Genomic DNA, 26,176 nt, shown 5'->3' with positions numbered 1-26,176 from the left:
TGACAGGAGGAGTTGGTGCCAGGAGGTACATTCCCCAGCCCTGCCTTAGCCTTTCAGCTTTGCATGTTACATCTGAAATCTAAGGAACTAACACAGATTAAACATCATAGTTATGCTTGACCCCAACCTGTTGCTAGGTGTGGCCTCAAAACCGCTTTCATGTCTAGTATATGCCCTCTGATAATAAAATAGCACAACCCTTCCAGTCATTAGCAATGCTTCTCAACAGCTGCTCTCACAGAGAGGTCCGGCATAGCTCTGCAAGCATGCTTATGTTTTGTATTAGTACTTGTCCATAGAAACAGGGGAGATGCTACAGACATGCAGAAATCTTATACTTAACCACAGTGATGCCAACACAATCCGGTCGCTCCTTACCCTGCTCATGTTAGAGAGGACTGTGGCTCCGAGTGTTCATGGTTCGCTTATTAAAGAAAATGCCTCATTCCTTAAAAAAAAAAAAAAAAAAATTACCAAACAGGATGTAAAGATTAATGTAAAGTGAAAGAATTCAAGAGTCTAAACTCACAGAAACTGGCATTAACTATTGTTTTATTCTAGGAAAAAAACAGACCATTTTCCTGTAATGTGGTAAAATAGTCTAGCAACACATCACCCTCGGGTGGAAGAGAAACCCTGTGCTTTTGTTGATACTAATGTCATAAAGTATGTAGAAATGTTTGTAATTTTTAATGGGAAAAAAAGAAAGTAAAATAACACGAGCCCAGTTTATAAAATCCGAGGAAAGCCTACGTTATTAAAAAGATTGAGGGGCAGGGGAGACTGCTCAGCCTGTAAAGTACTTGCCACACAAGCCTGTGGACCTGAGTTCAGTCCCCAGAACCCACTTTTAAAAGTCTGACGTGGCGTCACCTGACGTGTCCCATGCTTCTAATCCAAACACTGGGGAAATGGAGAAAGGTCACTCTCCAGATTGCTGGCTAGCCAGCCTATCCTACTTGGCAAAATCCAGGCCAATGAGAGACCCTGTCTCAAACGACAAGGGAAATGACACTTCTGTCTTCCACGTGAAATGTGGCACACATGTGCATCCCTCACCCCCACCCCCAGCCGCGCCATACTGTAAAGAGGCACAGTGAAACACTTTCTCTGAACACTGAGGTCATTTCCTGGTGGCGATGGTGACTTTTTTCTACTCTTGACTACTCTTCATTTTTACAGCGACTCAGCTCCCTTTGTTCAGGAGGGAGGTCTTATTCTAAGAACGCACAAATGGAAGAGTACCCTTGACTTCTCCGCCAATAGACATGAAACAGAAAAAAAGTTTAAAAAGATGTTGCTTTGGGAAAGAACAAATTTGAGTGTTTTCTTTCTTTATTCCAGAGGTCAGGAAACTTTGTGCTGTGGGGGCCACACACTGTTACAGTCCTGCTCTGCCAGGGAGAGGTCACGTCATCTGTGAGTGAGCAGCCACGGTTCTGTGCCAGTAAAGTGTTATGTGTGGACAATGAAATCTGAATGCCATAGGTTATAAACTCATTTCTTTTAACTCTTGCTCCACACTTTTAAAAAAAACAAATAATCCGCAGCTTGTGGGTTTTACACACCAAAACATGATCATCAGGCCATTACTCTATGCTATTACTTCATGTTTTTAGAAAACTTAAATATAAAGATGTATTCATTACATTTTAGTTTTAATAAATTTAGTAATGTCTTTTTTTATTTTCTTTTTCTTTTTTAGACAGAGTCTTTGTGTGTAATAGCCTGGCTGTCCTGGAACTTGGTAGATCAGGCTGGCCTCAAACTCACAGACTCACAGATATCTGCTTGTCTCTGCCTTCTGAGCGCTGGAACTAAAGGTGTGTATCACCACGCCGGGCACAATGTCAAAAACTGTAATGAGTGCATGTACTCGGGTCACTTTTATTATAAATTGGGTTCTGGCGCTTTGGGATTCTGAGTCTATGGGGTCAAGGTCTACCAGAGGTCAGAGGTCAAGTCATGCTGAGGAAGGGGAAGGGAGTCCTTATGAGCCTCTGGCCATGCCAGCCGCTGGCAGTTGAGGCATTCAAGGCTGCAGTGACCTGCTACGGTTCTACGGACTTCTCCCAGACTCACCAGGACTTGTGTGTGAAGAAACCAGTCATTTCTCCTCTGGCCCCCACAAGGTCAGAACTGGGGCATACACACCCCGCCCCCAGTATGACTCAGAAGGAACCCCACAAGGTTATCTCTCGGGGTTAGAGAGGATGCTGTTCCTACAGGAGGGGGTGTGCGGAAACAGAGGCCCTTTACTCGGGGTGAGGACTTTTGGGGTACTTCTGAGTACCCGCTGCTGTAAACTGCCGTGATTCTGGGCGGGGGACGTAAACTTAGACCCTGCTTGTTTGTTTTTTTTTTTTTTTTTTCCAAGTGTAAACAGACTGTTTGGTTGAAGGTTTACTTGGTCCTGGAGACTGTTTTGTTATCGTCGCTTTAAAAAAATACAAAAGATTTTTCTGTAGGTGTCTTTAGCTGCTCACTGCCTTGTCCAGCAGCAAACCCAATAACCAAAACCCTGTCTTGGCAAGACAGCACTAGCCCAAGAGAGAGGGACGGTGGGTGTCTGAGCCAAGAGCACGGCTCTGGGACTGAAGGCCGTGGACTTACCAAGGAAGGTGGCGTTCACGTAATCAGCCAGTGAACCAATCACAAAGAACGTATCAAATTCTTTCAACATTCTAGATCTTTACAGCCCCCTGGTACACTTTATTTACTGTCCCTGCTTACGATTAGACCCACGTGACATACTTGAGGGCTGAGAGGGGTCGGTAAAGTTCAATGTAACTTCACAGTGCCACTTATTGAAGACTCCAAGTTTTGCTTATTAGAAGGGGACCTTACTTGAGTGACATTTTATTTATATAAAGAAGTGTTTCTTATTAAACTATATTTTTAAAAAAATGAAAGCACCAGGTGCAGATGGTGCATGCCTTTAATCCCAGCACTAGGGAGCCAGAGGCAGGAAGATCTCTGAGTTTGAGACCAGCCTGATCTACAGAGGGAGTTCCAGGTTAGCCAGGGCTATGAGAGAAACCCTGCCTTGGGGAAAAAAACAAACAAACCATGTCTACAGACATATTTTGGTTGGTGGAGCAGGGTCCCACAGTGCAAAAGGACACCTTAAAAGGCCTTGAACACAATGACCAAGAGATCAAAATGATTCGTTGCTGCTTCAGCGCTGCAAGGTTCCAGAAGGATCTGCATTTGAGCATCTCTAAAGGGAGCCCCTGGCAGTCTCTGGACACCCCCTACAAAGCCATGGAGTCAGCACCCAGTCAGGATATCTAGGCTGAGGTAACTCCAACATCCTGGCGGACCAAATAATCACACGCGTTCTCCCCCAATGACAGATCTGTTCCTACGCCATGTTCCTTGCTAAACCAGCAAAGGTCACAGATAATCACACTGGAAGAATGTGTTCAGGTGCCCAGGTGCCTCAGAGTCCCAGTGCGGGTGGGGGTGGGGGGCAGGGTTGGGAGGAAACATGGGCTGTTAAAGTGACCTTAAACTCTCTTGGGCTGAGCGTAGTCAGATGGCTGGTAGAGCCGTACTCGTCACTCCCGGTCAGGGAGGAAGTACATTTCAACGATGAAACAATCCATAGCTGTCTCTGAGGTTAAACTATTTTGTAAGCAGTTATTGCTGGAATCACAAAGGGGAAAACTGTACTTGTTAGGCAGACATGGTGCTGGAGAGGTAGCCGAGAGTTCTACATCTGGATCGGCAGACAGCAGGGAGAGAATGAAACTGGGCTTGGCTTGGGCACCTGAAACTCAAAGCCCGTCCCCAGTGACACACTTCCTCCAGCAAGGCCACACCTACTCCAACAAAGCCACACCTCCTAATAGTGCCACTCCCTATGAGCCTATGGGGAGCATTTTCTTTCAAACCCCCACCCTTATATTATTCTTCCAGTTTATTAAATGTATTGTTTTCTGGGATTTTGAAATTCCCAGAAATTCCTGGTAGAGGTGGTCAAGAAAAAAGGTGTGTGTGTGTGTGTGTGTGAGAGAGAGAGAGAGAGAGAGAGAGAGAGGAAGAAAAAGAGAGAGAGAAGCGTCTATGTTTACTCTGCTAACTTAACACAATGCCTAGAACATAGTTGGGACACAGTAAATATTTGCTTTAAGAAGCAAATAAAAAACATATAAATGCATATATGAGACTATTAAGGGGAAAAATCCATTTTCCTGTTTTCCAGTGGGGCTTGTGGCAGCTGTTCTACTAAAGACCACAGAGCAATTTTCCCATCGTTCCTGGTAATCTGGAGTGACACGAAGCGTTTCCCCAGAGGTCAAGTATTTTACCATACAAACCAGTGCGTCTTTCAATCTCTTAAAACAATTTTGCCCAAGTTTCAAGGACCTCCCCTCCCCCAGGGGCTACAGCTAGAGATGACCTATAGTCCCGATTGGTGAGGGTGGTGGTTCCCTGCACACTGCTCCATCCTGTCATCCTCTAGACAGCCCGGCTTCTGCAGGAGTGTCCGCGGTTACTGGAGAGTAGCAGGCACTTCCTGGCTGGCTTCTTTCAGACAAGGAACCTCTGTTTGCTTTGGGAGCACACAAACCTCCATGTGTCCCTCTTGGGTGAGTTAGAAGCCCCGGCACTGGGACAGATCCTTTATGGACATATTTTTGAGCAATGGATTACTTTAAAAAGCAACACTGTTTACAGGATAATATTTAAGAAAATAAAACAGTCTGTCAGGAATTCCTTTCAAGTGGTAGAGAGTACGCCAAGGTGCGTCCTTTCTAAATATAGCGCAGTGACAGGTCGGGATGGAGAGCAGCAGAGTGGTTAGGGTCCTCTTACTTTGCCTTCTGAATTCCTATGTATGCAGCTGAGGTACGAACTGGCTTGGCTCCAGTTTACAAAGAAAGAAACAAAAGTCATCACCATCCACAACAGCAAAACACGGGAAAAAAGACGAAAATGAATGGCCCCGGTGAACTGAATGTGGTTGGTTTGTGCCCGGGCTTAGCTTAAATAGATTCAAATCCCAGCCGCGAATCGGCTTTAGCTGGTCAGGGGTCAAACTGGGGTCTTTTGTGAGGGACCCCGTTCTGAGTAGCTGGAGGGCTTGGGAGGTGGAGGAAGACAGGAGAGACAGAATTGGGGGTTGCTATGGTCAGTTTTCAGAGCCTCTTTTTTTTTTTTTTAATTTTCCTGGTTTTATTTTTATATTATTTTACTTTGTTCACTGTTGCTGAATGGGAAACTGGAGAAAGGGGGTGAGAGGAGAAGACAGAGGAGGACAGGGAGGGAGGGAGGGAGAGGCTAGAAGGGAGAAGGCAGCGTGACCATTAGGCTGGCTGGCCCTCGCGGCCCCACCCCCACCCCGCTAACCCCTGGCCTCTACTCTGACCCAGAGACAGAAGACAAAAGAGCGCTTCTTGGAGAGAGGACACTAACTGGCAGTGGCTTGCTAGCGCTCAGGACCTTCTCTAAACAATTCACTAATCAGAAGTGACTGGGGCCCTGAAGAGAATACAGGCCGGCCTGGGTTCCGCCCTCCATGCTAATGACGAAGGCACTGAAGGGGATAATTAAGGGCAGCGAGGTGAATAATTCCAAACGGATCATTGAAAGGTAATGAAATGCATTAGGGGTTGGGGGGGGGGGGATGACAAATTTTTGTATCAGACTTGGCCGTTTTCTGATGAACTGGTTTTGCCTGACTTTGCCTCTTCTGACCAAGGACGGGGAAACCCTGACTTGGGGAAGAACCAGCTTGGGAAGGCTGGGGTGGCAGAGAGGAAGAACGGGTCTTGGATTAAGAATGTTTAGGAAGCTTGCATAACCCCCAGAGAGAGACACCTGGGACAAAAGCTTCACTGAAACAAACAAACAAACAAACAACAAAGCCTGCAAGGGAATGGAGAAAAGGAACACAACTTGTCACTTACCAAAACTATCTATGTGGAGAGAGACCAGAAGGAAATCCATCATTATGAAGATTAATAATCATCTGGGGACGGTAGGTTTCATTTATTCTCTTCTCTGCTAAATGTTCTTATGTTAATTTGAATGATGCATACATTCAAGTCCTGAGCACGGTTTATGTAGTCCTGGGAATCAAACCCAGGGTTTTGTGCAAGCTAGGTAAGCATTCTACCAACTGAGTGATATCCCTAGCCTTCCCTTTTCACGATGGAAAAACATGAACACTAAAAAAGAACTTGGGACGATGTAATTTTTGTCCAGAATAGACAAAAGAGAACTGGCCTAACTCTACCTGCTCCATGGACATGGACCAGCGGGGAGTCTGGGCAGACTACCCTTTGCTGTAGAAGATCTTAGAAGTCCTATCAGCCCTCTCAAATGCCAACAGATTCTGTACAAAATTCTCACTATAACTGAATCTCCTTGGTTCGTCTTTTCAGAAAACTTAAGAGAGAATTTCAGAGACAGCTTTTGGGTCACTGTGTTCTCCTTAGGGTACCACCAGCTTCTACTCGTGTTAGTCCATTTTGTTTTGCTAGAATAAAATACTCAAAGCTGAGTAATTTTATAAAGAAAAATTTTTCACTTAGCTCATACTTCTGGAGTTTTAAGGGTATGGAACTGATGTCCGCTCAGCCCTGGTGAGGTAAGGACTTGCTGAGCCCATGGTGAATGGTGCATGACCGTGTGCGTGTGCACTGCACGTGTGCACGTGAGTGTGCATGTGTGTGTGTGTGTGTGTGTGTGTGTGTGTGTGAGAGAGAGAGAGAGAGAGAGAGAGAGAGAGAGAGAGAAATCACACTGCCACACAGGAAGTAGAACAACCTCTATTTTGTGAAGATTATTATGTAATGAAGTAATCTGCCACCTCAAAATATTTAAGCCTCAGAAGTCACACAGTGGGACAGATCTCACTCAAGAGGTTTATTGGAGGAGGAGGGGGGAATGCAGAGCATTCTGCCTCTGAGCAAGAGTGGAAGGGAAAAGAGGGCGGGGAGAGAAGGCACTTGTTTTTTATAAGGGGATATAGTGTTTGCACATGGGGAGGATACACAACTCGTGGTGACAGTGGGAATGTGTCTTGTCAAAAAAAATTAGACCTTACCACCCAGGGATGGGCGCCCTGCGTATGCGCTTTAGTGGCTGCCCAGCTCCTCGTTCACAAATCCGAAAAACTAACTTTGGGGTCACCTACCACTATCTTCTTCCCCCACAACCCTCCCACCTCTTAATGTATCCAGGCATACCAACTCCACCCCCCTCTCAGGTTCTTCCTTTCAGGTGGCACGGGTAGAAGATGTCTTGTTACTAGCTGCCGTATCTTGGCAGCTGGTGATAACAAGTCCTGTTGTTGCTGGGTTACTGAAGGTGAGCTTAGGGGGTGGGGTTTTCCAACATTCCTCCCTCTTATTTATTGTAAAAGGTGAGGAACTATTTAGGCATGACTGATGAGGTGGGGATGAGGGCACTATGTTCTTTAGACTGCTTCCTGTTGTCTGGGGACATCTGTAGTCGGAAGTTTTTCTGTGTCCTGCCTGGTCCTGCAGCCGCTCAGACCCAAATAAACATGCAGAGGCTTATATTAATTACCAATTGCATGACTTATGGCAGGCTTCTTGCTAGCTAGCTCTTATAACTTAAATTAACCCATTTCTACTCATCTGTTTTGCTATGTGTTCCGTGGCTTACTGGTCTGCTGGCATGTTGTTCCCTGGGCGGCAAGCTGGTGTCTCTGCCTCTCCTTTCTCTTCCTGTCTATCTGCTTGGATTTCTGCCTGCCTCTAAGCTGCCTTGCCATAGAGCAAAGTAGCTTTATTTATCAACCAATCAGAGCAACACACATTCAGAAAGCAACACACAGCATGCGGAAAGACATCTCACAACACTTCCCCTTTCCTGTCTAATGACAAAGGAAGGTTTTAACTTCAACGTAGTAAAATTACATATAATAGAACAGTTATCAAGCAGGAATTACAATATCTAGTCTATTCATATTTGACAAAATTAAAGAAAATATTCTATCTATCCTGTATTTATGAGTCTAAAGTTTCATATCTAATTTATCTTTTATCATAACCAAGGAAAATTATAACTATTTAGTCTTCAACTACATTAAAGACCCAAGAAGGATTTAATATTACCTAAGTAAACAGGAAATGCATTGTAAGCAACTTCCAAAATTCTGAAAATGACAGAGATAGCTACCTGCCTGGACAGTCTTCCAAAGTTCCTCTGTGATATTGGGGCATCCATCTTCAGCCAATAGGCCTAGAGTTTTTTAGTCACTTCTCCCTGTGTCCTGTAGAATATTTGGTAGTCTCCTCTTCGAAGCAGGAACCTGAAGAACCATTTTGTCTTGCAAAGATGATATCTACAGAATCATCCCTGTTCTTCTTTAGAAAGAGATTGCATTTATAACAACCTGCTTTAAAAAATATTTATAAACAATATTTTGGGAATTTGGGCATAGCTTCTCATACTACTTCCTGCTGATAGGGATGGATGTTGGAACATCTGGAGACCTCTCAGGGGGTCTTCACTGATCAAATCATATTAGCCTGGATGCAATCCACAGGCTCTCATCCTCTGTGGAAACAAAAGCAGAACCTCTTTCCCAAAGCAGTACGTATCCTTAGATACAAATTTTGAAGTCAAGATAGCTTTAAAATATATATATAATTTTACAACCATTGCAGTCAAATGTCTTTCTGCAGTTAAAAATCCCAAAGACAATATAATCCAGATTCTCTGTGTAATTTCCATCTTTATGTGGCTTACTTTTTATATTACTTTTACTGTCTCTTTAAAGACTTTATTTTTTAAAACTATTTCTTTATATAACTGTCTATATTCATTTTCCTCTCTCTTCCAAGCCTATGTACGTTTTTACACACACCATATAAACTGTTTAGAGGTTTATTCCATCTGAATCTGTCTTATTGTGAATCTATAATCTGACCAGGAGAGATTTTAAGCTGCTAAACTGCGTTTTTAGGACTGAAGCGGCAGCCTTGGCTGCTGACTCTGCCCACCTCAGCTCTTCAACATGGTGGGGGTACCCAGGAGAGTCATGCTTACCCTGCCAACTCTGGGTTCCATGCTGCCATCAGGGAGCATGCAGCTGGCCCATAAACCCTTTTTGTCTGTCTGAGTAAAAGATAAATCCACCATGCAGTATACTGCATGGCTTGGAGACACCTCTGTGTACCGTGGCAGGAATCTGCCATACTGTAGCTCAAGTCAGCATGCCATGGTGTCTCTGCACCTTGGCATCTCTATATCTCAGCTCACATGAGACATGAAGTAGAAAGCTGCTCTTAGCTCAATTTTAGAAGTTCTTTTTAAGTTCTCTCAAGTTTTAGATGGGAAGTAGAGCCAACACGTTGGGCAGCCAAATGTAGTTGGAAGGCTTCTCCAATTCCACCAAGCCACCTCAGTCCCATGGCCCGCTGATACAATAATCACTCAGAAGCTTATATTAATTATAACTGCTTGGCCATTAGCTCATGCTTATTACTAACTAGCTCTTACGCTCAAATTAACCCATAATTCTTATCTATGTTTAGCTATGTGGCTTGGTACCTTCTCTCAGTTCTGGCTTGTCATCTTGCTTCCTCTGTGTCTAGGTGACTCAGCCTTCCTCTTCTCAGAATTCTTCTTGTCTGCTTGCCCTGCCTATACTTCCTGTCTGGCTACTGACCAATCAGCATTTTATGTATCAACCAATCAGAGCAATACATGTTCACAGTGTTCAGAAAGACATTCCACAGCAGGCATCGACATCTTCAGGGCACTGTAGAGCCTCACCGTTAGGGCATATTCAGAGGTCATGGGTCTCCAGCTCTGTGGCTAGGGCTTGGTAGTCCTGTGACAATAACTGATTAATTGTTTGATTAGAGATTTTTTTTTAATTTGTCATTGGAGAAACATAGAGAAGAAATTGAGAAAGTAGGGTATGATTAGTAAAAGCTGGAAAAATAGAAGGAGAGGAGTCAGGAAGGGAAGTATCTGCTTCCATTTGGGATTCTCAAAGGCCCAGGGGCTGGAGGAATTGAGTTGCTCATAATGTTTTGGAGGTCTGTTTGAAGTTTTGTTGGATTTTGTTTTTTACTATACCCAATTAGTTGACATAGAGGCAGCCTTCCTCGTGGAGGAAGAGACAAAGGCCCCCTTTTACAGCTGTAAGAAGATCTAGTCCCTGTAGGTTTTAGAATACCACCACAGCCAAGGGGTCAGTTGGTCCTTGAAGGGTGAGCATGGTTTGGGCCACTGCAAGAGGTCCTTGATGAACTGGGAAGAAAACTGATGAGACACAGTCAGGGAGGTGGTCAGTCCTGCTGTCCAGGTGTGACAGACAAAGTCAGGGAGGTGGTCAGTCCTCCTGTCCAGGTGACAGACAAAGTCAGGGAGGTGGTCAGTCCTCCTGTCCAGGTGACAGAGTCGGGGGGGGGTGGTCAGTCCTGCTGTCCAGGTGACAGACAAAGTCAGGGAGGTGGTCAGTCCTGCTGTCCAGGTGACAGACAAGTCAGGGAGGTGGTCAGTCCTGCTGTCCAGGTGACAAAGTCAGGGGGGTGGTCAGTCCTGCTGTCTAGGTGACAGACAAAGTCAGGGGGTGGTCAGTCCTGCTGTCCAGATGACAGACAGAGTCAGGGAGGTGGTCAGTCCTGCTGTCCAGGTGACAGACAGAGTCAGGGGGGTGGTCAGTACTGTTGTCCAGGTGACAAAGTCAAGGGGGTGGTCAGTCCTGCTGTCCAGGTGACAGACAAGTCAGGGGGGTGGTCAGTCCTGCTGTCCAGGTGAGACACACCTCAGTTCTTCCCACAACAGCCTCAAGGGGCAAGAGTGGAATTGCCCTTTGATTGTGGCTATTGAGTCCACGGCAGGAATCAGTAAGGGCTCTTCTCCATGTATCGCCTCCAACTTGGGGAAGAGACATGCTAGTGTGCAAACCCCTGACCAACTAGCTGGTGGGCAATGGGAGACTTGAGTACCACAAAGAACTGAGGTGTTGCAGACTAGAAGGCACTGGGGCCGAAGTGGCGTGTCAAGGCTTAAAGTTTTGTTGCTGTCTAACTACAAAATGTGTCCTGTACACCTTAAAGTAGTTTGCCATGCCAAAGAGGGTGATATGAAGAAGGTAGGAGTCTTGGCATCTTCTACCAGTGCCGTCTGGAGAGGAAGAACCTGAGAGGGAGGTGGAGTTTGTATGCCTGGGTACGTTAAGAGGTGGGAGGGTTGTGGGGGAGGAAGATAGTGGTAGGTGACCCCAATGTTAGTTTTTCAGACTCATGAGTGAGGAGCTGGCCAGCCGCTAAAGCACATGTGCAGGGCGCCCATCCCTGGGTGTCAAGGTCTAACGTTTTTTGACACGTATGCCACAGGTACCAAAGAAGGTCCCAGTTGCTGGCCTAGGACCCCAAAGGCATGTTTCCCTTTCTGTTACACAAAGGGAGAAGGGATGGGTCAGGTCTGGGAGGTGTAGTGCCAGGGCCTAGAGGAGAGCCTGTTGGAGCTTCTGAAAGAGCTTGGTGATGGTTATGAGAAGGTATTCATAGGAGCCAACGGTTGCTTCATAAAGTGGGCAGACAAGGAGGGAGAAGGAGAGGATCTGGGAACATAAGAAGCCAGCTAGTCCTAGGAATGACAAAAAATGTCCTCTTTGGCAGAGGGACTGGGGGAAATGGATTAGATATTTTCTATCCAAGGTAATGGCTTTGTGGTTTGGGGTCATGGTTAGTCCCAAGTAGGTAACCCGAGGGGTGGACAGTTGGACCTTAGATGGTGAGGCTGGACAAGAAATTTAGAAGAGCGGAGGTCTGTGTTTGCTAACTTGTAGGGATGGACTGCAGAGCAGGTCATCTCCACACTCTATGAGTGTGGATTTGGGGAGAGACAAAGAGAGTAGATTGGAGGCCAGGACCTACCAAATAAGTGTGGGTTGTCCTGGAACCCCTGGGGTAGGACAGTCCAGGTGAGTGAGGTAGAGAGGTGGGTGTCAGGGTCAGTCCAGGTGAAAGCAAAAAGGTGTTGTGACTGGGTGTGGAGGGGGATAGAGAAGAAGGCATTCTTGAAGTCCAGGATTGAGAAATAGGAGGTATTTTCTGACCTGCCCCTTGGGGACCCGCCTGGTGTCCTCCTGATGCCATCCTACATCCCCTTTAAGAAGAAAACTTCTCCCCCTTTACCCTCTCTTCCATCCTCCCTCCCTTCCTCACCATGAGGTGCACATAACCCAGCTTTCCCCCCTTCTCTTTTCCTTTCTCTTTCTTCCCCGTCTTTCTCTCTATTTTTCTAATAAACTCTCTCCACATGGATGCAGTGCCCAGGGTGGGAGTGACTGTCCACTGTCCACCGTAGCAGCCATCTGCCGCATCTGCCAGGCCTGTTTCCGTCACCTGTGGGACTCCTTGGCCCCGGACAGCCAGGGCCTTCTGTGTGCCCTATGATGACAGGAGGTCCCTGAGGGAATAGCGGACAGGAGTGTGTAAAGGTTAGCCATGACAGGGCAGAACTGACGCGCTGGAGCTCTTGGACCAGGTGGTGGGTCCCGTTGGGCGTTTTAACTGCGAGTGTTGGGATGCTAAAGGAGGAAGGTGGGGGGTGAAATAGTTTTTTCTTCTTAGGAGGTCAGAGATGATAGGCTTAAGTCCCCTGAAGCTCTGGAGGGAGAATGAGTACTGGGCTTGGGGGATGTACTGGATAGGGTCCTGTGATTGGATGATGACAGGGGAATGGTGTTTGACAACAGAGGGGTCTTGGACATTCCAGACTTGGGGGGGGGGGTCCACCTAGGAGGTTGGCAAAGAAAACGATGTGTTGGAATCAGTAGGTTGGGTGGCTAGAAGAGGGAGGAGAGGGGCTGCTGGTGAGCTTGGAGGTCAGGCAAATGGGGGGGGGGTAAAGGAAATAGAGGCTCCCACTTTGGCTAGAAAACCCTAATAGGTTTTCTGTAACATGATAATAGGTTTCTCCTCTGATACAGTAAGCCAGCTCAAGCCGAACTGGAAAAGCGAAAGAACAGGTTTATTTGAGCAAAGCAACTCCCAGGTGAGTCCTCCAGTCCCAGAGATTGGGGCCAGAGAAGTCATGCACCTGAATTCAGCAGGGAGCTTATATACCCTGTAGGTGAGGGGTGAGGGGTGATGATGTGTCTTCCACAAGCTGGGTTTGTGCCCAAGTATGGTCAAAAGCTGACTTTAAAAAAAAAAAATTATTTATTATATATATAGTGTTCTGCCTACATGCCGGAAGAAGGCATTACAGATCGAATTACAGATGTTGTGAACCACCATGTGGTTACTGGGAATTGAACTCAGGACCTCTGGGAGGGCAGCCAGTGCTCTTAACCTCTGAGCCATCTTTCCAGCCCCCAAAGCGGACTGCTTTAGCTGGGGTCTTGGGCTACTAGCAACTTCAGGGGAGGAGCTGCCACAACTGCCAAGAATGTGGAACTGGGCTTTTCGGCATCTTTTCTTTGTTGGAGATTCTCTGAGAGGGTGCGATTTGGAGAGAGAGGGATGGGGCTTTCTAGATCAAGCAAGAGTGAGCTGGACATGTTTCAGCTGAACATCCCGACATTTTTGGGTATACAGGTGCTGAGTCAAATCTGGCTACTCCCTGTTGGCATGGGACGAAGTGGGGAGGGGAATCGGGAGTCAGTGGTCTTGTGCTCAGTGGGAGTTATGGGTGAAGAAGCATTCAGTTCACAATCTGTTCCAGGAGGAAGCGGTTCTCCACTAGGGGGAAAAATAGATTATTACCACCAGTCCTATGAATGAGGCTAGCCATGGGAAGAGTGAAGATTACCAGAAAGAATGGAACAGAGGTATGCCCTGGTTGTATTGGTGAAGTTCTTCAGACAGTTTCTGGGGCGACTCATTGTTAGTTTCCACAAGGCCAGATTTGTTGATACAGTAGCAGCACTCTTTTCCCAGGAACATGCTGGTATCTGTAAAACAGCTGGAATAGATTTATGCCTTGGTGTCATAGCAAAGACTATGGCTTTGGGTTAAAAGGCATGAGAATTTTGAGGGAAAAAATATAGCTGAGGAGACAAATGTGAATGAGTGGATAGACTATCACGGCTCCTCATTGGGACATTCTGGAAAACTGGAGGGTGAGGGTCCCAGTTGCTGGACAGACCATTCATCCTGCGTAGGTGCCCCCTTGATCCTGGAGAAGTGGTACCAGCACTGATATCCCAGGAGCTTGGCAGCCGAAGGGGTGCTGAGGATCACAGTGTAAGGTCCTGTCCACTGGAGCTCTAGAGACTTAGGAGACAACTGCTTGAGGAGCCCCCAGTCCCCAGGGTAGAGTAGGGTGAACTCAGGAGCAGTTGGGTCTGTTGGCATGAGGGCAGGGAGATAACTGTCAGGATGTGAATGGAGAAGGAACCATAGGAGGGAAAGGTAGGGTAGGTACCCAGCCAGTGGAGAGGTCTGGGTTGTGAGGTGGTGGTTGAGGAGGAACAGCCTTCTGTAAAGGAGCTCAAAAGGGCTTAGGCCTGTAGGAGGTCATGGAGTGGCCTGCCTGGAGGTGGGTAAGGGCAATGGGGAGGAGGGAGAGCCATGACAACCTGAGTTCAACAGAGAGCTCGGTGAGTTGTTGTTTGAGTCTGTTGGCTCTCTCAACCTTTCCCAGGGATTGTGGGTGGTGGGGGATGTGGAGTCTCCAGGAGATGTTGAGAGCTTCCAACATTAGCTCCATGACCCTGGAAGTGAAGGCTGGCCTATTGTCCATTTGGATGGTCTGTGGCATGCAGATGATGTGTTCCAGGAGTACCTGAGCCACCACACCTGCTGTTTCCCTGGAGGTGGAAAATGTCTCTATCCATCCTGTAAAGTTGTCAACAAGAGGAGGCAGCGGAGCTTTTTATGAGTGGGCGTGTGGGTAAAGTCAACCTGCCAGTCCTTGCCCAGTTAATGTCCTTGGAGCTGGTGCAAGAGTTGGCGTATCTGAAGGGACCCCTGCAGGTTGGCCTTAGCACACGCCTGGCAGGAGGAGTGAATCTGTAAAATACGAGCTCCAAGATGGGTGGGATCACAGAGGGGCTCTAAGAAGTGGAACAAAGCCTTGGGGTCTTTATGTAAGGTTTGGCGGATGTCTGAAATGATGGAGCGTGCCTGGTCCTGGGGGAGGATGAGGCAGTTATACAAGTAGCACCATCCATCTTTTGTCCATGCGGCCCCTTTATTCAGGAGTTTGCCCCTCTTTCCTGGTTGGTAACAGAGCTGATAGGAGGATGTCAAAACCAAAATATGTCCTGTAGATCCAGTGGACCTGGAGGCCAGTCCTTGGGCTACTGAGTCAACCTTGGCATTGCTTAAGGCCACTGGGTCTTTGGAGGGCTGATGTCCCCAGGAGTGGATTATGATTACCTCTTCAGGGAGATGTAGGGCCTCCAAGAGCTTGGCTGTAAGGAGTCCATTGACAATGGGAGTGCCCTTGGTAGTGAGGAGGCCCCTTTCCTTCCAAAGGACAGAATGAGTATGGGCTATTAAAAAGGCATATTTAGAGTCAGTGTAGATGTTAGCCTATAGGTCCTTAGCTATTTGGAGTGCTCTAGTCAAGGCAATTAATTCAGCCTTTTGTGAAGAGATCTCCACTGGCTTATGGGTTGCTTCAACCATTTTAGTAGAACTGACCACTGCCTCCTGGTGGTTTCCTGATCTGCCTATAAGAGCTGGGTGAGCCTATAAAGAGGGTGAGTTGGGGGAGCTCTGTGAGGGGTTGGTCTTGGAGACCAGGCCGGGGTGAGCATAAGGCCTCCACAGCCTCTGGGCAGAGTGGTAGGGGCTATCAGAGGAGGAAGAGATGGGGGGAAGGTTGAAGGGACCTGTGAGGCAATTAAGAGAAGAAGAAGATGGGAGTCAGAAGAGAGTGTGGGGGCCAAGGAGAGCGTGGCCTCAAAGCGGCTGAGTAAAGGTACTGGACAAATGGTTATGATTAGAAAAGAGTGTGAGAAGAATTGTCCTGCAAGAATGTAGGGAAGTGGCAGGGTCTTAGGCGTGACATCCACCCTGTGACAGAAATTGTGAGGGAACTGTGGGACCTGAGTGAGAGGTAAAGACAGAAAAGGTAGCCCCCATGTCTACCAGGAAGGTGGTGGACTTACCTGCTACCTGGAGTGATACCCTGGGGTGGAAGTCTCTGAGTCTGGCTGCGGTAGGTTCTCTGCCAGGCTAAGGAGCTAGAAGGCTGGAAGGGTCTCAGATGTCTGTGCTGGTGGGTTTGGACCTCCATGGCGTGGCATAGAGGTCAAGTCTACCTGGGGACATTTCGACTTCCAGTGGCCAGGCTGCCAGCAGACAGGGCATGGCCTTGTTGGCAGCCAAGGGTTGGGGCAGCATCAGGACCAATGGCCTTCCTGGCTGCATTTGAAGCAGGCCCCTGGTGGCGTTGACTTTGGCTGGACTCCTGCAGGGTGGAGTCTTGTGGACTTCCCTCGTTCTCTTTGAAGGGTGCTGAATGCCTCAGAGCAGCTTCCACGGCATGAGCTTGGAGTATAACCTTCTGTGCAGCCCCACCCACTGGGAAGACTCAGCTGTCTCCTCTTGGGCGTTAAAACTTTAAAAGCCATTTTCACCAATTCCTGTACTGGGGCTTGAGGATTGTCTTTGTCCTTTTTAGTTTCTTTCTAATATCTGGTGATGATTGAGAAATGAATGGGTAGCTAGGACTGTGGCTTATGCTAGGGAGGCTGGATCAAGGTAGGTAGAGCAGGCGAGTAGGATCCCAGCATGGTAGGGTGGAAGAGCAGACAGAAATAAACAGGGAGAAAGGATCTGTTGCAGGTGGAGTGGGCAGGTCGGATCCCAGCATGGCCAGACCAAATGCCAAATGCCAGGAAAGTCTCATAACACGAATCTTAAAAGGTCTTTTTAATAAAAAACAAAACAAAACAAAACCCGGAGCCGGATATTGGAGTGAAAGCTGAAAGACCAGAGCAAGCCAGCCACAAGTTCTTACCTCTATGAAATCCTCAGTCTCAAAAGAGTGAGTTCCTGTTTCCTCACACCTTATATACCTTTCTCTGCCCAGACATCACTCCCTGGAATTAAAGGCAGGTGTGCTTCCTGAGCAAAGGCATGAGATCTCAAGTGCTGGGATTAAAGGTGTGTGCCACCACTGCCTGACTCTGTTTCCAGTGTGGCCTTGAACTCACAGAGATCTCCCGAGTGATAGGTTTAAGGGTGTGTGCCACCACTGTCTGGACTCTATGTCTAATCTAGTGGCTGGCTCTGTCCTCTGATCCCCAGATAAGTTTTCTTGGGGGTACACAATATATCACCACAAAGTCTAGTGAGTAAAAAGGGCAAAGTGGGTACCTTTTGGTGGGCCCTGCCAATGTATGCCGCGAAGAGAACACACCAACAAAAGTTAGTACAAGAGCTTTATGGGGGGATGAGGAGAGTGAAAGGCCATCTCGGAGTGGAGACATGAGAGAGGCAGGCAGGCAGGGAAGAGCAGGGAAAAGACAAGAGGAAGAAGAGAGGTGGGGTGCCAGTGACTCAGGCAGCCCAGTCGGGGTGCAGAGCTCAGGGTCAGTCCCTGGGTGAAAAGGCCCCTGGAGCTGCCACAACCCCGGCCAACAAAACCTGGGCTGCTGAGCACTGGCTCCAGAGGGAGGGGCGGGAGTGCAGAGTTCAAAAGGGGTATTAAGGCCAGATTTGACCTCAAAGGTGGGTAAGTTTGAGCTGAGTGTTAGAGGTAGATATCTGAGGTTCTCCAAAAGGCATCCCAAGTGGGGAGATGGATGGTACAGTCAAGGATGCAGCTTCCATGGGTGAGATAGAGAAGAAGGTCCAATGCCTGAGTGTCTGAGGTATCTCAAGGACCCAGGGAGGACTGAAGGAAGCAGTCACAAATCCAACAGTGGATCGTCACCCACAGTTCAAGGGCCAAGGCTAAAAGCACGAGGAGACACGGATGGATGCCTGGTACCAGGACTTTGGAATGAGGCCAGAGGGCAAAACCCATGCTTTAAAAAAAAAAAAAAAATGAAGCCTCACCCAAGGGAAATGGTCAGTGGTGGGGGTTGGCAAAGAGGGTCAACCATAGCCTTAAAGACCAGGGGTGGGGGTACCTCTGCCTCCCAGAATACCAGGGGGGTGCTGGACACTCAAATGTCATTTCCTTGGATTCAGAGAAGTGTTTATGCTGATCGGGAGGGGGAACTGACGAATTACCTGTGTTGGGTAAGGTGTCCAGCGATTAGTCAACCAGAAAGCGAGGCTGTTGCAGGTGGACCAGGATTGGGTCCAGGTATGTGGCTTCGACCCATGAGAGGGGAGCGCACATGTACCAGGAGAGCCTAAGAGGTCACAGCACCAATGCAATGATTTCAGCCTCAGAGGGCACCTTGGCAGATTGAAGCCAAGGAACACCACCGAGTTACGGGGGGTTGGGGGGTTGGGGGTGGGGATGCAGAGGCTGCCTCTGGGCAAGAGTTGTAGGGAAAAGAGGGGAGATAAGGCATTTGCTTTTTATAAGGGGTACAGTGCTCGAGCATAGGGAATAACACGGTCGTGGTGACAGTGGGAAGGTGTTACACGCTGGTGCCTGGTGATGACGTGTCCTGCTGTTGCTAGGTTACTTGAAGGTGAGCCCGGGGTGGGGTTTTCCGACACAGTTACCTTAGAAGGCCTAGGGAACTCTGAGTTCTTCATTCTTGCCACATGTGGACCCCGTACACAGGTGACAGGTAGACCCTTGCCAAATGCTGTATCTCCTAGCATCTAGACCTGGGACTTCCTAGTCACTACAGCTATGAAAAATAAGGAGCTGTTTATAAGCGCTCCATCTGTGGTACTTTGTACGGAAGCCTGAAGACAAAAATCCTGAGAGTTCCTTGGTTGCTTGGTCTCAGGATGTTGCTATTGATACTAAATCTGCCATGTGTGCTGCTGGTGGCCATGGCTTTGTTAAGATCAGGGTTTTTTTTTTTGTTGTTTTTGTTTTTGGTTTTTTTTTTGTCTGTTGCTACAGTGTTGAGGTCTCTCTACAGAGTTGAATTTCTGATGCTATTTTACTATAATCTTCATACTGCCCAGGCTTTTAAGACTTGACTTAGTATTTATCATACACACTTGCTTTCTTATATTCCCATTTCAGGGTTCTATATGCTGTAACCTAAAAGGAGAGGACATCAATCTTTTTTTTTTTTTTTTTTTTTTTTTTATAAAGTTAAGAGAATTAAATGAAAGGTGTGTGAATTGATGACCTTGCCACGCCTGTGCTCAGCACAGTCCTGGGCATGTCAGGCGGGGGCACGCCAGTTACACAGTCTACTTTACAAAATCTAACAAGGTTATACCGGGAGCCAATCTGAGCACTTTTTTATGTGTAGGCGGCTATACAGACTCTAGACCAGTGATGATTGGACTGGCGGAGGGCACTGGGCATGAGAACAACCATTCTATTGGCTACTTACCAGCCTATAACGTCGTATCATACCTGTGTCTACCCATGTGGAATGATCGTGGCCAGGTTAGTCAGGCTCCTCTTTTTATGAGCTGCTTGGAGCAGTGGTTCTCAACCTGTGGGTCGTGACCCACACAGGGGTCACTGCTGGGGAAGAAAAGTCATGGATGGGCAAACACCGAAAGATGTGCCCCCTGGTGCAACGGTGGTGTGAAAGTTATAGATGTAACCAACTGCTCCCGCATGGATATGAGGCCCGCTTCACAGGAGGGAATTCATGCCTATCCAGTAAACCTGGTGAGAAGCCCAAGGCTCTGGAGTCCTAGTCCCTGTGGAGGAACTACTACAATATCAAACTGTCTTCTGCTTATGATGCTTCTGCCTACAGATGAGTGCGGCTCTCAACTGTGGCTGGAGAACTTCCGCGAGAGTTAATGCAGAGACTCATAACTGATCCAAGTGTTGAGAATAAGTGGTTACTGAACGCTCAGCCTGAAGTAGGACATCTACATCAGATCCTACTCTAAGATTTAGGGAACATCATGGAAGAGGGGAGTAGAAAGAATGTAGGAGCTGGGGAGGAGCGCTGTCAAACGCTGTCTTCTGGGCCTGACCCGGCCATTGCAGCCATGGATTCACTGCAGCAATCGTTAATGGCAAGAGAGCAATCTAACAGGACAACCTTCTAGAAGGAAGCACTAGTTATACTTAGTGGCTGGTTCTTATAAAGAAGGGGGAGGACGGGAGGTGGGGGGGGGACTTCCTGGAGGGTGCCCAGGAGAGTGGGAGGGTGGGTCTGATTAAGATACATTGTAAATGTGTGTGAAATTGTCAAAGAATAAATAAAAGATGCTGTGAAAAAAAATCACATGAGTGTAACAGAGGAGGGCCTGGGACAAGCCACAGGCAAGCCTACTAGAGGAGATTAAATGAAAAGGGAATGTATACCGGTCTCGACTAATAAAATAAATAAGGTTATAATGCTGCCCAACTACACGGGGTGGTGGCCCCATTTAACGTCAGTTCAGCTAGTAAAGAAAACTTGGAGACATAAATTCGCTTTATATTAGCTCTTTTAGGAGACAAAAGTAAGACACCGTCATGTAATGAAGAATGACCTGATTTCATGTCTCCTTGACTCCAAGCCATACAGGTGGAAAAATGGTTTTGTCTCCTGGGGAAAAAAAAATGAATGAAGGAGCTGGGTGGTGGCTTAGTCGATGACGTGCTTACATGAAGCGTGAGTATTAAAAGAACAACAACAAAAGCTGGGTGAGGCAATCTGTGCCGGTAATTCTGGTGCTGGGGAGGCAGCAACAGGTGGATCCCTGGGGCTCATTGGCCAGCCAGTGTCACTGAATCGGTGAGCTCCAGGTTTAGTGAGACACCCTGTGTCAAAATAATAATAATAAGAGTAACTAATGTTGATCAGTGACTTCCACACACATCTGTATACACATACAGCTGCACATGCATGTACGTATACACACACACACACACACACACACATACACACATACACACATACACACACAGAGCCCTAGATTTGGGGGTTGCAACTCAATGATCGAGAGCTTGTCTGGCATGCACAGGGTTTAGGTTCAATTACCAGAACTGCAAAAAAGCAAAGCAAAACAAAACCAACACGAGTCTCTACAGGTACGGAGTTTAAATCAAGCCTCTTCACAGACATTTCTCCAATTCTCCCCAGTTTTGAAAATAGAACCTTCTAACCTGTGAGAATTAGCTGAAATCCAAAGGTTTTAGTCCGAAACATGTTTTTCTAGCTTTTATTGCATTTGTAACACAGGGAAGCCCCCAAGTTACAAATCAAACTCACAGAATTAATCATTTTTGATAGTAACAATCCAAGTCTGTTCTCCTTGGGGGACTTTGTAGACCTTGTAATTTCATCTACGATAAAAACTTGAACAGCTTCCAAAAACAAGCCAGGATTCATAGAACAGCAATACTCACCCCCACCCCACCCCTGTGTGTGTGTGTGTGTGTGTGTGTGTGTGTGTGTGTGTGTGTGTGTGTGTGTTTTACTGGTGCCCTCAGGGCAAGACCCTACCCAGCTACATTACCAATTTGTGAACTGGTATCAGTTCTACCATTCTGTGTTGGTAGCTGGCCATTTACAAACCACCCCAGATTCCAGAGAGGAGGAAATTGTTGCGGAATAATCTTTTTGTACAGTGTGAAGATGGGTCACTCTGATTGGTTTAATAAAAAGCTGAATGGCCAGTAGCTAGGCAGGATTTTCGGGGCAGAGAGGATGTTGGGAAGAAGAATCAAGTCATCAGCAAGATTTGGAAGAAGCAAGATGGGCAAAATGGAGATGAGGTAACAAGCACATGGAAGAACATAGATTAAAAGATACGGGTTAATTTAAGTTATAAGAGCTAATTAGAAAGAAGCCTAAGCTAAGGCTGAGCTTTTACAATTAATAATAAGTCTCTGTGTCATTATTGGGGAGCCAATGGTTCCAAATAAAAAGTCTGACTACAGGAAATGGCCCTCTCCTCCTGATGAGATAAATGTGCAAAGTGGTTGGTCAGATCCTAGAACCATGAAGTTTTCCACTCAGTCTTCACCATTCAGCTAGCAGTATAAGTAGATTTAAAAAACAGACGTTTAAAAGAACACCTACAAAATGCATAATTGTTATTACCTCTATGAATGGGAGGTGCCTAATCAAAAAGACTTGTTAACTCGGTCTGAACTATTTCCTTTTCCAGAAACAGGTTTCAGTTGTTCCTATTATTAGATTTTTAGAAAGTCGCTATTTTAGAAAACTCTGGAAGCCCCGTGGTCGTGATGTGTCAGTCAAGTTGATGCTCTTGGTTGATGCAAATAACAGAGAAGTTAATCTAAGCAGTTGAGGCCTGGGGAGCAGACAGCTTATTCGCCCTTAGAATAAGATGTTCAGTGGGTTGAGGTATGCTAGATTATGAAGTTCAAGCATGAAGACTTGGATTCTTTATTATTATTATTATTATTATTATTATATTATTATTATCATTATCGTGATCTCTGTGTGTGTATGCTTGTGTGAGCAATCATGTGTCTAGGATACGTGGCGGTCAGAGAACAACTTCGTACAGCCAGTAGTTCCAATCTACTTTTATGTGGGTTCTGGGGTTGAACTCTGGTCATTGGGCTTTGAGGCAAATGTTTCTACCTGCCTAGCCATCTTGCCAACCCAAGACTCAGGTTCTTCCTATTTCTTGGCTTTGGCGGATTGGGAAGAAATTTGCTCCAAATCTCTTGGAGTTCTCAGGGTTCCGTTCTCAGGCTGATAGCAAGATGGCGTTGGCGGCTGCAGGCGAACGTGGCTGAGAGCGCAATCGTGAACAGGAGGTGTGGAGTGCTCACTATGTGCTAGCGTTTTCGTGCATTAGCTCACGTTCCTCGCACAACTCGTTTCACTGCTGGGGAAACCGAGGCATCGAGAGACCAAGTAATTTGACAGTGGTTGCGTGTTTATTGAGTAGGAAAGCCAACCCAGGCAGTCCCTCACAAGGGTCTGCGAGCCTGATCTGCTCTGCGTTTGTTTTCCCTACCCCTTTCCCGTCTTCCTGTAGTTTACTCGGAGGGGTGAGGCCACTTCTCAGGAGCCTCTCAGAGACTGCTCGTGTTTCTCATTGGCTCACACTGACTTCTGAACCAATCAGATTACTCTTTTTCCTAATATTCAAATTATTCATTCATTCATTCATTCATTCATTTATTTGTAAGCAAGGGCTTTTCTCTGTCCTGCCCCATCCCACAGCTGCTTCCAAATAATCACTCAGAGGCTTATATTAATTACAAATGCTTGGCCGATGGCTTATTACTAACTAGTTCTTACATTTAAATGACCCTGTTTCTATTAATCTATGAATCTCTACGTGGCCAGTGGTTTACTAGTCCTTTGGCATCTTGCTCCTGGGTGGCTGGCTTGCATCTCCCCGACTCCGCCCTCTTCATCCCAGTCCTCAGCTTGATTTTTTCTGCCTAACCTTATCCTGCCTGGTTATTGGCCAAAACAGCTTTATAACAACCAATGAGAGCAATACCCACTCACAGCATGTAGGAGGACCATCCCACACCATTTATTTATTTGTTCATCTTGAGACGGGGTTTCTCTGTGTAGCTCCGGCTGTCCCGGATCTCACTCTGTAGACCAGCCTGGCCTGGAACTCACAGGGATCCATCTGCCTCCATCTCCTGAGTGCTGGGACTAAAGGTGTGCGCCACCATTATCTGGCTGTTTATTTTTTATATAATGTTTTTATAAATTATTTGGAAATTTCACATAATGCACCCCAACACCCTTACTTCCCAGTCCTAGGTCTGCTTCCCCAACTCTTGGGGCCTTCCCCTCCCCCAGAAAAAAATAAAAAGAGGGAAAAAAAGTCCGATTTGTGTTGCCCAAATAGGCACTGGAGCGTGGTTCAGCTCCCAGTGGCCATCCCCTTAAAGGAGAGTTAGTCCCACTCCCACCCTTGCCAGCAGCCATGTGTTGTGGAGAGGTACACTCCAGCATCCTTGTCACCATTTTTAAGAGTTCTTTCCATGGCTTCCTGTCTAGGTGGTTACTTTTTTGGGGGGTGTTGGTGTGTGTGTGGAGGGTTGTTACAGAAACCTTCCATGCCTCCCTTTCTCAACTGTGGGTCTGTAGTCATCAATGCCACTGCAGAAGAAACTTCCTTGTCCTTTACGGTCACCTGGAGCACTGATCACGGACTCCCACATGGTGTCTGGTAACAGCTTGGACCATGGACATTCACCTGGCCTTTGGTGACAGCACGTGCCACAGAACTCGGCATGGTCTCTGGTGGCATTACAGGCCACAGACACCAACATGGTCCCCAGTGACAGCCCAGCCCACAGACATCAACATGCTCCCCAGCTGCAGCAGGACCACCAACCCAGGCATCCCCCACCACCACCACCTTGGCAGCCTGGCCCACGGACATCAACATGGCTTTAGGCGGTAGCACAGATAATGGGCTGCCAAGGACATCAATATAGCTTCTCCCACCACCCCTGGAGCAGTAGGACCGTGGACCCAAACAGCTCCCAGCAGCAGCACAGATCATGGACATCCACATAGTCTTTGGTGGTAAACATGGGCCATTGTGGTGATATTGTGTTCCCTAAAATATTGTGTACCCTAATAAACTTATCTGGGGTCAGAGAACAGAACGACCACTAGATACAGAGGCCAGCAAATGGTGACACTCACACCTTTAATCCTAGCATTCCTAAGGCAGAGATGCATCCAGATCTGAGTTCAAAGCCACACTGGAAACAGCCAGGCGTGGTGACTCACGCCTTTAATCCCAGGAAGTGATGGCAGAAAGCAGAAAGGTATATAAGGAGTGAAAACCAGAAACTAGAAGCATTTGGCCTGGTTAAGCTTTTAGGCTTTTAGCAGCAGTTCAGCTGAGATTCATTCTGGATGAGGACTCAGAGGCTTCCAGTCTGAGGAAAAAGGATCAGCTGAGGAACTGGCAAGGTGAGGTAGCTGTGGCTTGTTCATCTCTGATCTTCCAGCATTTACCCCAATACCTGGCTTCAGATTTGTTTTTATTAATAAGACCCTCTAACAATTCGTGTTACAGGCCATGGACACTGCAGTAGGACTCAGGCATGGCCCCCAGAGGGAGCATGGACTGTAGACATCAACATGGTCTCAGGTGGCAGTACAGACTATGCCCATCAACAGGGCCTTGAACAGTAGCTCAGGCATATGACATCGACACGGATCAGCCTTTCTCCACTGCATATGCACTGCTCCAGCCCTCCATCCTTCCCACCCCTCCATTGCAAATTCATTCATTGCTGTGGCACTGGAAACTGTAGCGAGTCACTATACATATTGCCCACAGCAGCTCTGCATGCAAATACTGATTGCTATGAGTCATTGGTCTGGCTCAAGGCCTCTGGTCTCTGGATCACCGTAAATACTGGACCATCACTGAGAATCCTTCGATCATTGCTGGGCTTCAGGGTTTCCATCTTTGGTTGTGCTCTGACATCTGGTTCTGGAGCATCGGCTTCTCCTCATGATCCAGCAGCATGTAGATGGAGTAGGTGTTGGGGCTGACCTACTCAAGCTGCAGTGGGCTCTTGGGTGGGTGGGGACTGCCCTGCACTGCCCAAGCAGACTCTTGGCCCAGACGGACTGCATTTAGGGTTGAAATCAGGATCAAGCATAACTGGGAGGGCAAGCTGGTCACATGAACCAAATCTGGGTTTCCTTTGGGAGGAAGAGAGGCTTGTGGGGAGGGTTAACTCTAAACAGATAACCTATAGGATCCAGTAAAGGTCCAAGTCACCAGTCTCTTATAGTTCCATGATATTTGAATACATACTGTCATGCACTCAAGTGAAAACTCCCCACAAGTAATTGAATTTATAGTTTATATCTTGAGAAGACGTAGCTCTGGGCTGGAGCCAGAGATCTGAGAATTACCAATATGCAGATAGTAACTGAAGTTCTGAGACACAAAAATTCCACAGGAGAGTGTAGAGGTTTGAGATGACCTGTACACGATGAAGTCGCTGTCCAGTACTGTGCTAGAGAAAACATTTTCTTATAATTAAGAAAGTACATAACTGGATTTATGTTTCATTATAGTTAATGTGTAACTCTTATTCATAAAATAGTCAACATATGTTTTTTATTACAGTTATTCTAAACATCATAAAGACGTTTGTTCTTTACTGGTCCAAGATATTAAAGAGCTCGGTAATCAAATCGTTGGAAAGAGCATTCTAAAATCGTCCTTGACAAGCCGAAGAGCTGAAG

At 47.0% G+C, this 26,176-nt stretch overlaps 1 long non-coding RNA gene across 1 annotated transcript; it reads left to right on the top strand.

Moving 5' to 3' along the window:
* The first annotated feature begins 1,709 nt into the window (after nucleotides 1-1,709).
* LOC131921134 (uncharacterized) lies at nucleotides 1,710-4,934 on the top strand. Its single transcript, XR_009381854.1, has 4 exons — nucleotides 1,710-1,823; nucleotides 3,183-3,300; nucleotides 4,208-4,299; nucleotides 4,850-4,934. It is a non-coding gene; the product is annotated as an uncharacterized LOC131921134 (long non-coding RNA).
* Nucleotides 4,935-26,176: the final 21,242 nt, after the last annotated feature.

This window comes from Peromyscus eremicus, chromosome 10 (assembly GCF_949786415.1).
Source record: "Peromyscus eremicus chromosome 10, PerEre_H2_v1, whole genome shotgun sequence".
In the NCBI taxonomy this organism is placed as follows: Eukaryota; Metazoa; Chordata; class Mammalia; order Rodentia; family Cricetidae; genus Peromyscus; species Peromyscus eremicus.
This window is presented reverse-complemented; position numbering and strand designations above follow the sequence as displayed.